The following is a 13244-nucleotide window of genomic DNA, read 5'->3' as shown; positions in this document are numbered from 1 at the left end:
CGACTCTCGTTGAACTGGTTATTCACGTGCAAAACCACCAGGCACAGGAACCCATAAAATAACAAACCATAAAAAAATAAACATTAAACTAAAAATCCAAATAAATCCACGGGTCTTCTAATTTTAATCCATCTTCATCTGTATTCTTCTTTCTTCTATCTTCTTCCGGGGTCTTCTTCCCGTCTTCGGCCACACCCTGGCCTTCTTCTTCAGTAGGAGGTCCTTCCTTCTCGGCGGCTGGCTTCAAAATGAGACGACATAGGCTTTTAAAGGCCTATGACGTCACCATTTCGTCATATGGTTCCCACGGCCCTGATTGGGCAGTGAAAACCATGTGTTTTGGCCGATAAAAAAAAAATGATGACGTCACTTAAAGGCAATGAAAGCACAGCAAATCAGAATGGCTTTGCTTCAATTGCCTTTAAGATGACGTCATTAAAAGAATCATGGCCGTCCACACATGGTACGGTAGCCAATCAGAGCGTGGGAATTCCATCCCTACTCTGATTGGCTCTAGTATACCATGTGACAGAGGTTTGGGGGAGAAAGGATGTGACGTCATTGAAAGCCTGAACCCAACGCCAAAAAGGATTATGTTTAAGGGAAAATATATTATGTCAGATGTTATTGGAGAAGGGGAGAACATGGGAATGAATTAGAAGAAGGCTGTTGGAGAGGGATGGAGAACAAATGGGAAATGCAATATGAGTAAGTTAAATATTATAGTGTTTCTGAATCTGAGCAGTTGGTAGTATCACCTGCCCTTAAAATAAAAGATTAAAAGCTGGGTAGGAAAAGATACTATAAAGCATGTTACTTCTATTGCATGTTGTGTAATAGCCATGTTTCAATGTTTAATATAATAAACTAAAAAAGATCTATACGCGTCAAGGGTTTTCCAGCTTAGACACTTGCACCTAATATACATTAGCATCAGTATTGATGATATCACATTTTATTCTGGATGTTCTTTTTTCCCTAACTCATTATTGTGATATAATAAAATGATTAAGAATAAAAAAAGGGGAAGCAATAAAATACAAAATTAAATTCTGGGTTTGGCAATACTTTTTCAATATTTAAAAAAGTCAAATTGAAGGTCAAGGTTGGAGAGGCTAGGGCTGTATGCATATAAAATTGTGTTATCCGCATACATGTGTATTGATGCTCCCTTACAAGCTGAAGGTGAGCACTGAGATGAACACTGAAAAGAACACCGAGAGATAGGGGCCCCAGAACAGAGCATTGCGGGACACCACCAGTGATATCCAAGGGGTTGGAGTTAGAGCCTGAGAAAGACGCATGTTGGGATCTACCTGATAGGTAGGAATGAAACCAGTTTAAAGCATGCTGCCCTATTCCAGAGCACTGGAGTTTTTTTAGCAAGATAACATGATCAACAGTGTCAAAAGCCTTTGCAAAATCTAGGAACATTGCACCAGTAAGTTGTCCCAGTTCCATTCCACACTGGATTTCATAAAAAAACTTTTAGGAGGGTAGAGTGTTTGGGGCGAAAGCCAGATTGGAATTGTCTTGGTATAGTAATCACTTAATTGGGAGTGAAAACATTTTTCCATGACTATGAATAGTGTCATCTTATGGACAGTGAAGGGGTCAACAGCCCACTGGAGAGAGGCAAGGTATGGTGGTGTCCTCTCATAGTGGGAGAGATATTGCTGCTTTCCATTCCCAACCTCGGTATAGTCAAAGCCTTACCTGTATATCTGTATGATGGTTAAGTGTACAAAATAAAGTAATATTTGAATGGAAGATTGCTGGTGCACTTGCCCTCTTTTGAACTTTCTCTATGCACATCACTGATTTGTATTACTATTTTATTACATTGATTTTCCCCCCGCCCCCACTCCCCTCAAACCCACACCAGATATTAGACAGCTATAGCAGATTACAAGAGATTTGGGCAAGAGTTCAACAGAATTGCAAACCCTCATGCAGATATATTGGCATCTTTTAATTTCTGTACATTATGGCATTTTTCTTGATACATGTGGGTGGCCATATGTAATGTTGGCAAGAAACACACCTGATCAACGGTAGTTCAAAGATGCAATTAGATTTGTATATCTGTATATGGAGGACTCTGAATAGTTTTATAGTACCTTCCATAAGCATCTCAATTAAAGAAATAATAAAAGCCCATTTTCACTTTACTTTTTTTTGGCAACAATAGGTCTTTCTGCCTCTTGCCACTTGTGTAAACAAATATGCTTTAAGAAACATAAAGTGCTTGTCTCGCTCAACAGATCTCGTGGAGCTCGCCTAGATACTTGCAAGCTCTGGGCTGTCCTGTAATTTCAGGCTTCTGTGGAAGAGAAAGTGCACAGCTCAAAGCAAATCATGCTGAACATCTTTTCTGCCACAGGGAAATGCAGCACAATTGGGGGTTTGTATCAAATTCTCTTGGCTGAGAAAATAGGGCAAAACTGGAGCAAACAAACTGCACAAGATTTATCAATGACATATGATACTGTATAATAATGTATTTGTTTTTTTTTGCTTTGATAGGATGAAGGTTTTTTTCGTTCTAGTTTTTGGACTTTAATACATAACCCTTAATGTATGTATGATCAGGTGTGATGTGTTAAGGAAAATTTGGCGCAAAAGTGAAGCACATTTTGTAATTGTCAGCTTTTCTCTTTTTCAAGTGCAGATTACCCTAGGGTAATGCCTTGCCCTTTTTCCTTCCATGACTATTAAATATTTTATGGATAACGCACTTTCCTCCTAATTTCTTGTTCGGATGATTCCGGTTGTGCTCTGCCATTTCTCTCTCTTATCTGCATCCATCTCCAAGGATCGAGGCACACCCAGAGGTCTGGTGGGATCAACGTGGACGCTGCAGCGGATTCGTGAGTTTTCTTGCTTGCTACATGGTCATATCATAATTCCACAAAAGGATTAGGGTACTATTCATTGGGGTGATCATTAGCCTTTGGGTTCCTGGACAATTTGAGTGCCATCTATGGATGTTTACCAACTAGGATACCACACCCAGTACCCCCCTACAATCAAGAATATATCCCAGACTTCATATAGGATTCATTATCTTCATAATATTATCATTATAGCTGTATACAGTTCTTAAGCACCACGCATTATACTTCTCTTTCACATTTTCAAGGTCTTTGTTCCAAGTTTTGCACCATGTTCGCCAGCTTGCGATTTTGGGGGTGACAAAATGAGATAGAGAGCAGTTACATGGCGCACAGATTGTAATGAGATTCCGTATCTCTGTGCATATAGATCTTATATTTGCGTATATTTTTATGACCAGTCTGGGTTGGCTTAAACTTGCCTGGCCAACAATTTGCATCAAATGTAAGAAACACCTTAATACATCTCATACTTCCTCCCAAACCTGGCCACACTACCTGCTTCCTCATTACTGTTGGAAGTTCATTCATACACCCAAAAAGAGAGTTGGTAGAGCGACGCTCAATAACCGTGTGTACACACAGGCATCTTGATGGTTGAGAGAAATAATCCAAAAGTAGAAACACAGTATTCAATCCATAAGCTCACATATATAGCATCATCATATAAGGGGGGGGCAAAAATAAAGACCTAGCAGTCAGTCTGCCTGACTGCCACAAAGATGGTCAATAATGCACACCCCACTAAAAGCATAAACATCCCCATAGGGGTATCAGGTAATAAGATAAGGGCTAATGCCCATTACCTGCCCTGGGGGTATACTGAAGTCTGGAGCGCCGAAGCCGGATGGTGGTTCCTCTGCGTGCAATCCTGGAGTGTTGAAGCAATAGAGATGAAGGGGAGCAAAAGGTGCACTGCAACTGGAAAAGTACTTAGAAAAAATATATTGGGCAAACTCCAAAATAAAATAGAGGGTTTTTAATGAGTAAACTCACAGATGGGTGTACATGACAACCGCACCAACGCGTTTCGTCCCGCAGGACTTTATCAAGGTGTATAATCAAACACGTACCTTCTGCCAGATATAGCCCACAATCCGCGCCAAAAGTCCGCAGTGACGCGCCGCGAATGCGCACCAGCACCACGTCGCACTGTCAAGACACAACACCATGCCTCACCACTCCACCCCGAACATGGAGTGACGTCAGAAGTGCGCACCCGCAACCAAGCTGGAACTCATGCCACACATGCGCACACATGCGCCGCGCCGCACAGTTATGACAACACACCATGCACCCTCTCTATCCATCTTTAAAAACCCACCTTAAAGCACACCTGCTTAATGAAGCATGAGTAGCTCCGTGGCTAATACTATACACATGATACATAAAGCTTGGCCCGTTGCAGACACACTTACCAGTATGCCCTCCTACTCTATGGCATATATAAATAAAGACATACATACATACATGCAAATGCAAGCAGAAAATGGAGCAATCCATCAAAACAAACTATGTGCACTTTCTTTAAGTTGCTACGTCTCCTCAAAAGTCTGCTGACTACAAAACTAGAGCAAAACAATACACCACATTTATAAAATAATAAAGTCCCATAGGATGCAATTGAATCTTTTGACACATAAAGCCCCCAATATGGGTAAATGGGTAAACTGATGCAGTACATTATAAATATTTGCAAAATCTGAAATTGTCGATTCTTCGACAAACCAGAAAATCTTCTATTGGGTCTCTTTTCTATTGTATCTCTCTTCTATTGTTACTGATTTGTTTATATTGCCAATTTAACAAGGAAACAAAATCAGTGAATGACAGACACTATAAATTTTAAGCCGGCAGAGGAAACTATGGAGACAGAGGAAGCAAGGACTTGCAATGTGACTTGTATGGTGTGAGACAAACCAGGAAAACAAACAAAGTCAGGCTGAAAACAGACCAATAACAAGCCAATAACAAAACAATGAGCTCACCAACATCTTAAGATGGATGGATGGCTTGATGTAAACATACTGTAGAGTTTGGTGATGTACACATGACCAATGCTACTATCCTGCAATATCAGATTAATTACTGCTACTAATAATAACAACAAATCCACTTATTTTGCTTTCATAATATGGACCTGGGAGTGTGCCGGTTCATGACCATAATGATCATAACTCCAGGAGTCCACCAGTTCTGGACAGGGTTGGATGAATGAACAAGCAAACTAGGCAACTGCATGCGGCCCACTGGGACAAGGCAGCACCAAACTGTATTAATTAGGCATAAAGAAGAGCCTGTCAGTACCTCTTTCTGCCACTCTGAATGTGTTTGTGTAACTATCTTCGTGTGGTCCTTTGGGTGTGTGTGTCTTTTTCTATGTGCCTCTGTGATATGCATAAGGTATAATGGAGGACTCACCAAAACAATATGGTAAGTACCTTGGAATGTGTTCTCAATCATTTGTCCCGCCTCCCCCCATGCCAGCAAGTTGACAGTGGTTTGTTTAGCATCTCAAGATAGGAAGGTTAAAATCTTGGCATCTTGAGTCCATCCAATATTCTATAAATGTTGAATAAGATTCAGTGGCAGTACTTGACTTGTATAATACAGTCATAATAACTTTATTTCATAAAGCACTTTTCTCCCAATGGGGCTCAAAGTACTTCACAATTACAGTACATTGCACAGTACGCAGCACATAGGAATCTTTCCAGAACGAGATCCTGCCCTGATGAGCTTACAAAATATGTGTTTTTGGTGCATGAGACTTGCCCAAGGTCCCAAGGAGCTGACACCGGAACTGAACCTCCTTCAAACTCCCCTCCTTCTCCTTATATATTGTAAAAACATGTTGACCAATAGTACTCATCTATAAAAAAAATCCTTCTGCTTATGGTCTCCCTTTCCTATACAGGACAGTATAACCCCCCTCCTAAAGCACCTATGCCTGGGATGAGCCAAACCTTTCATCTATTATCAGTTAAATTTTTTTGCACACACAAATGAAGGTTTGTGTAAGCTTTCTCCCTTACATTGGTGTGAGAAATGACTCATAACATTGCTCACTTCTCAAGTAGGACTTACTAATGTGGTGTAGCGGGATACCCCCTGGCTACTATTCTACCCAATGGGCTGGCAGTAAACCCTGGTATTTACAGGATTGCCAGTAGTTGGTATGGGGTTTCCCCTTCACTTTTGGTACTCCACTTGAGTGACAAAAGAGGGTGGCATATCCTGTTGTAGCTGGGACAAAGGGGTGCCCGTCTCCTGGCTGTAATTAAGGGCAGAACCGCCCTAAATTTGGAGGTTGTTCTTTTACCCCTGAAGAAGGAACGTCAAACGACTGGGAGCCTGAGATTGGGGCCTACCCATGTGCTCTTCCCTGCGGGGAGGAGTGAGTGTGATTATATCTCTGTCTCCGCTACGGTGGTGGGGAAGAGCTAGGACGGCTGCGGGTGCCCTTGGCCTGTAGTGACGGCCCAGGGACCATCTCCAGTGATAGCTGCGAGTAAAGAGACTGTAACCAGCAGAAGACTGCTGAGTTGCTGTGTATTACTGCAAAGACTGTAGTAATAAATCGTTCCTGTTTGCAATATACCTCCGGCCTGGTATGTGATCTAACTGGTGGGAAAGTACAAGTTCTACCGTGGGAGATCATCTCCATACATCCTGGAGCCTACGGCAGATGGAGGCGCTGCACGGATAAGTATTATCTGGGGTATGGCCCCCAGAAGCCTGTTCCTGTGTCACAAAGTCATAGCGAACGACTCAGCCCTCTTGTTACCAGCAGGTATGCACCACACACACACCCTGTAATGGCCCCTATCTGCGATTGGGGGGGGGGGGGGAAGGGTGAGGGGGACAACTCTGTTACAGTGGCTTTCAAGGTTCATGCCTAACGTAAATATCTAGAATTGTTATATTGGTCAAATAAAATGATGAACAACCTATAGCTAGTCTACTTTTTTCCAGGATCAATTCAGTTACCAACATTCTGTACAATGAAGTGTAATGACAAAGTGATTAATTGTTTTCCAAATTACTTATTCAAAAGAAAACGCCTTATCAGAGTGCCAGCGAAAGACTGTCTAGCTCACTATCTACACCTTACTTAGAGAACAATAAGGAACGGCAAGCTGACAGCAAGACAAGTTCCTGGGACTTCATCCCAAGAGACTGGAAGCAGAGACGGCGGCAGGGAATGGAATAGGAGAAATCACAAGTCTGTTGGGTAAATAATAGCCCCTACTAAGGCGCTGCATACAGGAAGGGTGTAAACAGGATCTCGGTACAGCTGCTCAGCTAACAACGTCTGTTCCCACAGTGTTTGATGTGTGGGCATATGGCATTTTGTGCCCCGAGATAAGCACGCTGTCACAGTGGTTTTGTTAATGTTACACATACCTTTGGAAAGCTCATGCTCAGCACTGAACACTGAGTGGAAGCATCATGCTGCCTTCAGGCAACTGCATGCAGCTGCACAGCCTTACGACAACTATGCATCTTATAAACACAAGAGCAAGTAGAACTACTGTATAAGTTTCCATAAAATCTATAATGTGATTTTTTTCTTGCTTAACCTCTTCAGTGCTGGTGGGGCAAATTTTAAAAATGCTCTTTGATGAATTATCAGCTACCTACTTGTTCCATCATAACCCAGTAAGATAACATCCCTTGTCTGTTCTTTAAAGGTCTGTCAGTGTTTTTCAGCCAGGGTTCCCAAGGCATCCCTAAAGTGTTCCCTGCAATTGGGGCTATATCAAGGTGATACACATAGGTAAATAGGTAGCCAAAACAGCAAAACTGGGGAAAGGTTCCCTGAAGACATCTCTAAGGCTGCGTCCACGCTGCCACTGAGTGCGCTTGGCACATTGAGTTCAAAGAATGTCAATGTGTCTGGCCACGCTCACTCGCGGGTGCTAGGCGAGACAGATGAAATTGATTTCCAGGCACGCTGAAGGGTCACATGACCTTCAGCTGCCAATCCTCGCCAGTCACTTCTCGGCCACGCTCCCTGCTCGAGCTTGAAAAAAAATATGCCGGAGCCGAGCACTCATGCTTGGCGAGTTGGTGACGTAACCGCTCTCAAGCATGAGCGTGCTCAGCGGCAGCGTGGTCGCAGCCTTAGTTGTGCGCTCACATAGGAGCCTATTCTAGTAGCTTTGATAAGTAACTCATCAAGCATTTTGAGCACTTCTCAAACGAGTTTGCAAGTATAGCTATTAAGAAAGATTCGCTAACGTGCCAAACTCGCTCAAGAAGTGCTTCTTCCCGATCGGTAGCTCAAACTCTAATTTTTCGAAATATCAAGCAATTCAGGTAGCTCTAACATTCACACCGCGGCTGCAACTCGCAGGTTCTCATCACGTCACCTCAACGGTGGCGAGATGGGATCCTCGATGTGACTTAGAAGAAAAAATATATTTTTAGTGCATCAGATTGAAGCCGTGTGTCTCGGTAGCTAACAAGCATTAATTTCAGCTCCGGAGACCTCCCTATGTAATAAAAAATATATTTACACACAGATTCATTACCTTACCTTAGTGGATAACCGCTAAGGTAATGAAGGGGTTAAACACCAGTGCCCATTTTAATGGGGGTAGAGGGGGTGGGCAAAGGGGGTAGTTGCCCCAGGGTGGGTGGTTAGGCCCCTGGGGTGTGTAGCGGGTTGGGTAGCAGGGGGGGGGGGGCAACCCCCTTCAACCATAATGTAATAAAGCTGTTTATATTTAATTTTAATAACAGAGTATTGTAACAGGTGGTCTCCGGAGCTGAACCGTATTAATTTCAGCCTCGGGTCCCCCTGCTTCCTGAGTTACAGGTATGGGGTGCCGGTATCTCCGTGCATTTTTCAAATGTCCCAGTCACGTTACGGGCAAAATTTAAACATTGCATGCCTACCGGCACCCCATACACGGGGCCTGTAACTCGGAAAGCAAGGGGTCCATGAGGCTGAAATTAATGAGGTTCTGCTCCGGAGATCCCCTGATTCAATACGGTGTTATTAAAATGTAAATAAAAACAGAGTGATGGCCTGTAAGAGCTGTGCAGGGAGATGCATTTCTTACAGACTGCAGGGAGATTGCTGCAGTAGAACTTAGAAAAAGGTGAGATAAGGACACTGCTATCCCGAGCGGTATTGGCATTTTCCTACCTCACGGTTTCTGACTTGCGATAACTTTATCTGAATACTGTGATAACACAAACATCAGACCGTTGGGGTAGGGTCATGCCAAACCGTTCGATGTGGCAGTGATTTTATCGAAGCCACTAGAATAGGCCCCTTAGATGGGTGGGTGATTCAGGACAGTTAAACATAGAAACTCTTTAGCAGATCAGAGTTGTGAATATACTGTACGTTAAAACATAACGTTTATTCAAATCACATAAAATAAGATGTACATAAGATGTGTTAAAATCAAAAAGAGTGAGGAGAGAATGGTGTACACTGGGATGGTAAATATCAGTGACCACTAAGGTCTTACACTGATGTACAGGAATGAATGTCCTTATATACACTAGGTACTAATGGATGCTGGTAGCAATATAGATCAGGTGAATCTATAAGAGAGGTAGTGAGTAGATGTAACTGTTCACCTGAGCATGGGGAGGAAACAAAAATAAATTTAAGTGCAGCAAAAATGACAATGTGAAAAAAGCCTTCAATTGACTTGGCTCTAATGAATTGACTACTTACAAGATGTAAGAGTCAAAAAGGCAGGGTTGACTCAAACGGTCAGAGGTAAGTGGATGATGCAGTTGTCATCAAGGTGGATCAGGTCCCCAGGATCACATACCCCAATGTAGAGAGAAAAACTGGCATAGCGCAGATCACTCAAGATAAAAATAGCTTTATAACAATAAAATATTATACTCACATTCTAAGAATAAAAAACGCGCATATCACACTGCATTAGTGTAGGAAGATTTTAGCCAGCTGGCTCACCGTCCCACAACGTTCCCCCACTCCTCCGCCTCAGCCTCCGGTCAGCTGTTTAGACTGCTCCGACTGGCGTGTGACGTCACTTCCGGTTTCGCCGCTCGGTGAGGGCTGGATCTTCCTGCAACTCCTCTGCTGTATGCTCCTCTGAATAAGACTCCCACTCTATGCGTTTCGAAAGCAACTGCTTTCTTCCTCAGGAGTGTCCATAGGGGAGAGCCGGGACCACACGCTGACAGAGGAAACCACCTTTCTGGCTGAGACTTTGTACATCCTCCCCCGATAGCCCACTGTCCCCTTCAGACTTTGCCTTAGCTCTCAGAGTTCCATTTCCATCCCGGGCGCTCCCCCTGCCCTCGCGCTGTGGTGTGACGTCACCGGCCTATCGCGCGACTCTTGGGTCTGCGTGAGTTGCTCCGGTGATTCCTCTGTCAGCGTGTGGTCCCGGCTCTCCCCTGTGGTACTCCTCACACACCTGAAGGTCTGCGTGTGTGGCAGCAGTGGCCGTCCCGGCAGCGTGGATCTTTGGAGGCTGTGCTACTGCCATCCATTGCCTAGGCTCCGGTCTGAATCAAAGGACAGCTACGGGTTTATATCTTTCAGCTTTGCTGTAAGTAGGATTTCAATTTTACTCCTACCGGATGACATAGCTTTAATAGCGTCTCTAGCCCAACATACATGTGTTTGTTGTTTTATTTATATATATTTTTTTATTCACTTGCATTAAATTTGTAATTATTTCCTTGCCAATCTTTTCAGTGTTCATTTGTTTATTGTTTTGTTATTTAGTTGCACTATGATCTTTTTCTTTTGTCTTTTTTGTTTTTGTCTTACTTGTTTGTTTGTCCTTCCATGAGACTTCATTGAAGATCCCCCCCAGGATTTCTCTCCAATTATATCGGACTTTACATTTGGTCAGGTTTTATTATTTCCTTTTGGAGGCGCCGGTATTTTGTTTTTATTTTTTTTAAAACATGGTATGTGCAGGAGTTCTGGGGAGCAGGGCCACCAACAATGGGGGACAAAGGGCACTGGCGTCCCGGGCGCCAGTTAATTAAATAAATGTAAAAAAAAAAAAGTTAAAAAAACAGGGCCCGCTCCCCGCCTCCCTCCCCACCCCCCCCCCCGCTTCCAATGTGGGATGGAGGGGGAAGTACAAGCTCCTCTGCGGCCTGCTCCCCCTCCCGCTCCCAACAATGGACAAAGGGGGAAGTATTACAGTAGCTCCTCCTGCGGCCCGTTTCCCCCCCGCGGCCAGCTTCCCGTGCGCCCACCTCCCATGCCCCCCTCCCGAGCCCACCTCCCACGCCCTCTCCCCAAGCCCATCTCCTGTCCCAGGCAGCTGCCGTGGGGATATCGGGGGCAGGAGGGGGAAGCGTCCAGCGGCAAGCTGCACCCACCCGGTCAAGGTAAGTCACTCCTCCCAGTCACTGTCACCGTCACCCACTGTCACCCACTGTCACTGTTACCCACCTAGTCACTGTCACCCACCTAGTCACTATCACCCACCCAATCACTGTCACCCACCTAGTCACTGTCACCCAGTCACTGTCACCCAGTCACTCTCTCCCACCCAGTCACTCTCTCCCACCCACCCACATTCAACATTTAACCCATCCCTCTGTCTTTCACCCACCCACTGTCACCCACCCACACACTGTCATTCACCCACCCACCCACTGTCATTCACCCACTGTCATTCACCCACTGTCATTCATCCACCAACCCACTATCATTCATCCAAACTGTCATTCATCCAACCCACTGTCATTCATCCACCCACCCACTGTCATTCATCCACAACCCACCCACTGTCATTCATCCACCCACCCACCCACTGTCATTCATACACCCACCCACTGTCATTCATCCACCCACCCACCGTCATTCACCCACCCACTGTCATTCATTCACCTACCCACTGCCATTCATTAAACCTACCCACCCACCCACCCACTGCCATTCATTCAACCCACCCACCCACCCACCGTCATTCATTCACCCACCCACCCACCCACCCATTATCATTCATTCAACCATTATTCATTCACCCACCCACCCACCAACCCACCGTCATTCATTAAACCACCATTCATTAGCCCACCCTCCCACCCACCGTCATTCATTAGCCCACCCTCCCACCCACCGTCATTCATTCACCCACCCACCGTCATTCATTCAAACCGTCATTCATTCACCCACCCACTGTCATTCATTCACCCATCCACCCACCCACCCACTGTAATTCATCCACCCAGTGTCATTCAAACTGTCATTCATCCATCCATCCACTGTCATTCATCCACCCAACTGTCATTCATCCACCCACCTACTGTCATTCATCCACCCACCCACCGTCATTCACCCACCCACCCACTGTCATTCATTCACCCACCCATCGTCATTCATTCACCCACCCACTGTCATTCATCCAAACCCACTGTCATTCATCCACCCACCCACCCACCAACCCACCCACTATCATTCAACCATCTACCCACTCACGGTCATTCACCCACTGTCATTCAAAAACCCACTGTCATTCACCCAACTGTCATTCATCCAACTGTCATTCATCCACCCACCCACCCACTGTCATTCATCCACCCACCCACTGTCATTCATCCAACCCACTGTCATTCATCTACCCACCCACCCGCTGTCATTCATCCACCTACACACCCGCTGTCATTCATCCACCCACCCACTGTCATTCATTCACCCACTGTCGTCCATTCATTCATCCACCCACCCACTATCATTCATCCACCCACCCATCCACCCACTGTCATTCATCCACCCACTATCATTCAAAAACCCACCCACACCACCCACTGCCATTCATCCAAACCCACTGTCATTCATCCACCCACCCACTGTCATTCATCCAACTGTCATTCAACCATGCACCCACCCACGGTCATTCATCCACCTTTTCGTGGAAGGTGCCCTATGGGTTCGGGGGGGGGGGGGGGCGCTATGGGTTCGGGGGGCCCTGATCCTTTCATTTGTCCCAGGCCCCAGGATTTCTGTTGGCGGCCCTGCTGGGGAGTAACAGTTTATTATTAAAGGGTTCGGCAGTTTTCAACAGATTGAAAAACACTGCTAACTTTCACCATGTTAACCTAAGAGACGGGATATTCCACCTCTTTATACAAAACCCAACACTTTTGGAATGGTTTGCCTGACTTCTTCAAACATCTGTCTCCAACAGAATATTCATGTTATCGGCTCAGTCTTGCATTAAGCATCTGTATAACTGCACCTGTTGATTATGTTTTTCACAAAGTCTGTGTCTTTGTACTAGGAAGACACTATATTTTATACCACGTTGTGGGATGAGCAACTAAACCAAATAGGACAAAGATTCATAACCCGGAATGAAACACAAGCAAAACTACATTTGA

The sequence above is a fragment of the Ascaphus truei genome, chromosome 4, assembly GCF_040206685.1.
Source record: "Ascaphus truei isolate aAscTru1 chromosome 4, aAscTru1.hap1, whole genome shotgun sequence".
NCBI classification, from domain to species: domain Eukaryota; kingdom Metazoa; phylum Chordata; class Amphibia; order Anura; family Ascaphidae; genus Ascaphus; species Ascaphus truei.
Note: the sequence above shows the minus strand (reverse complement) of the source record.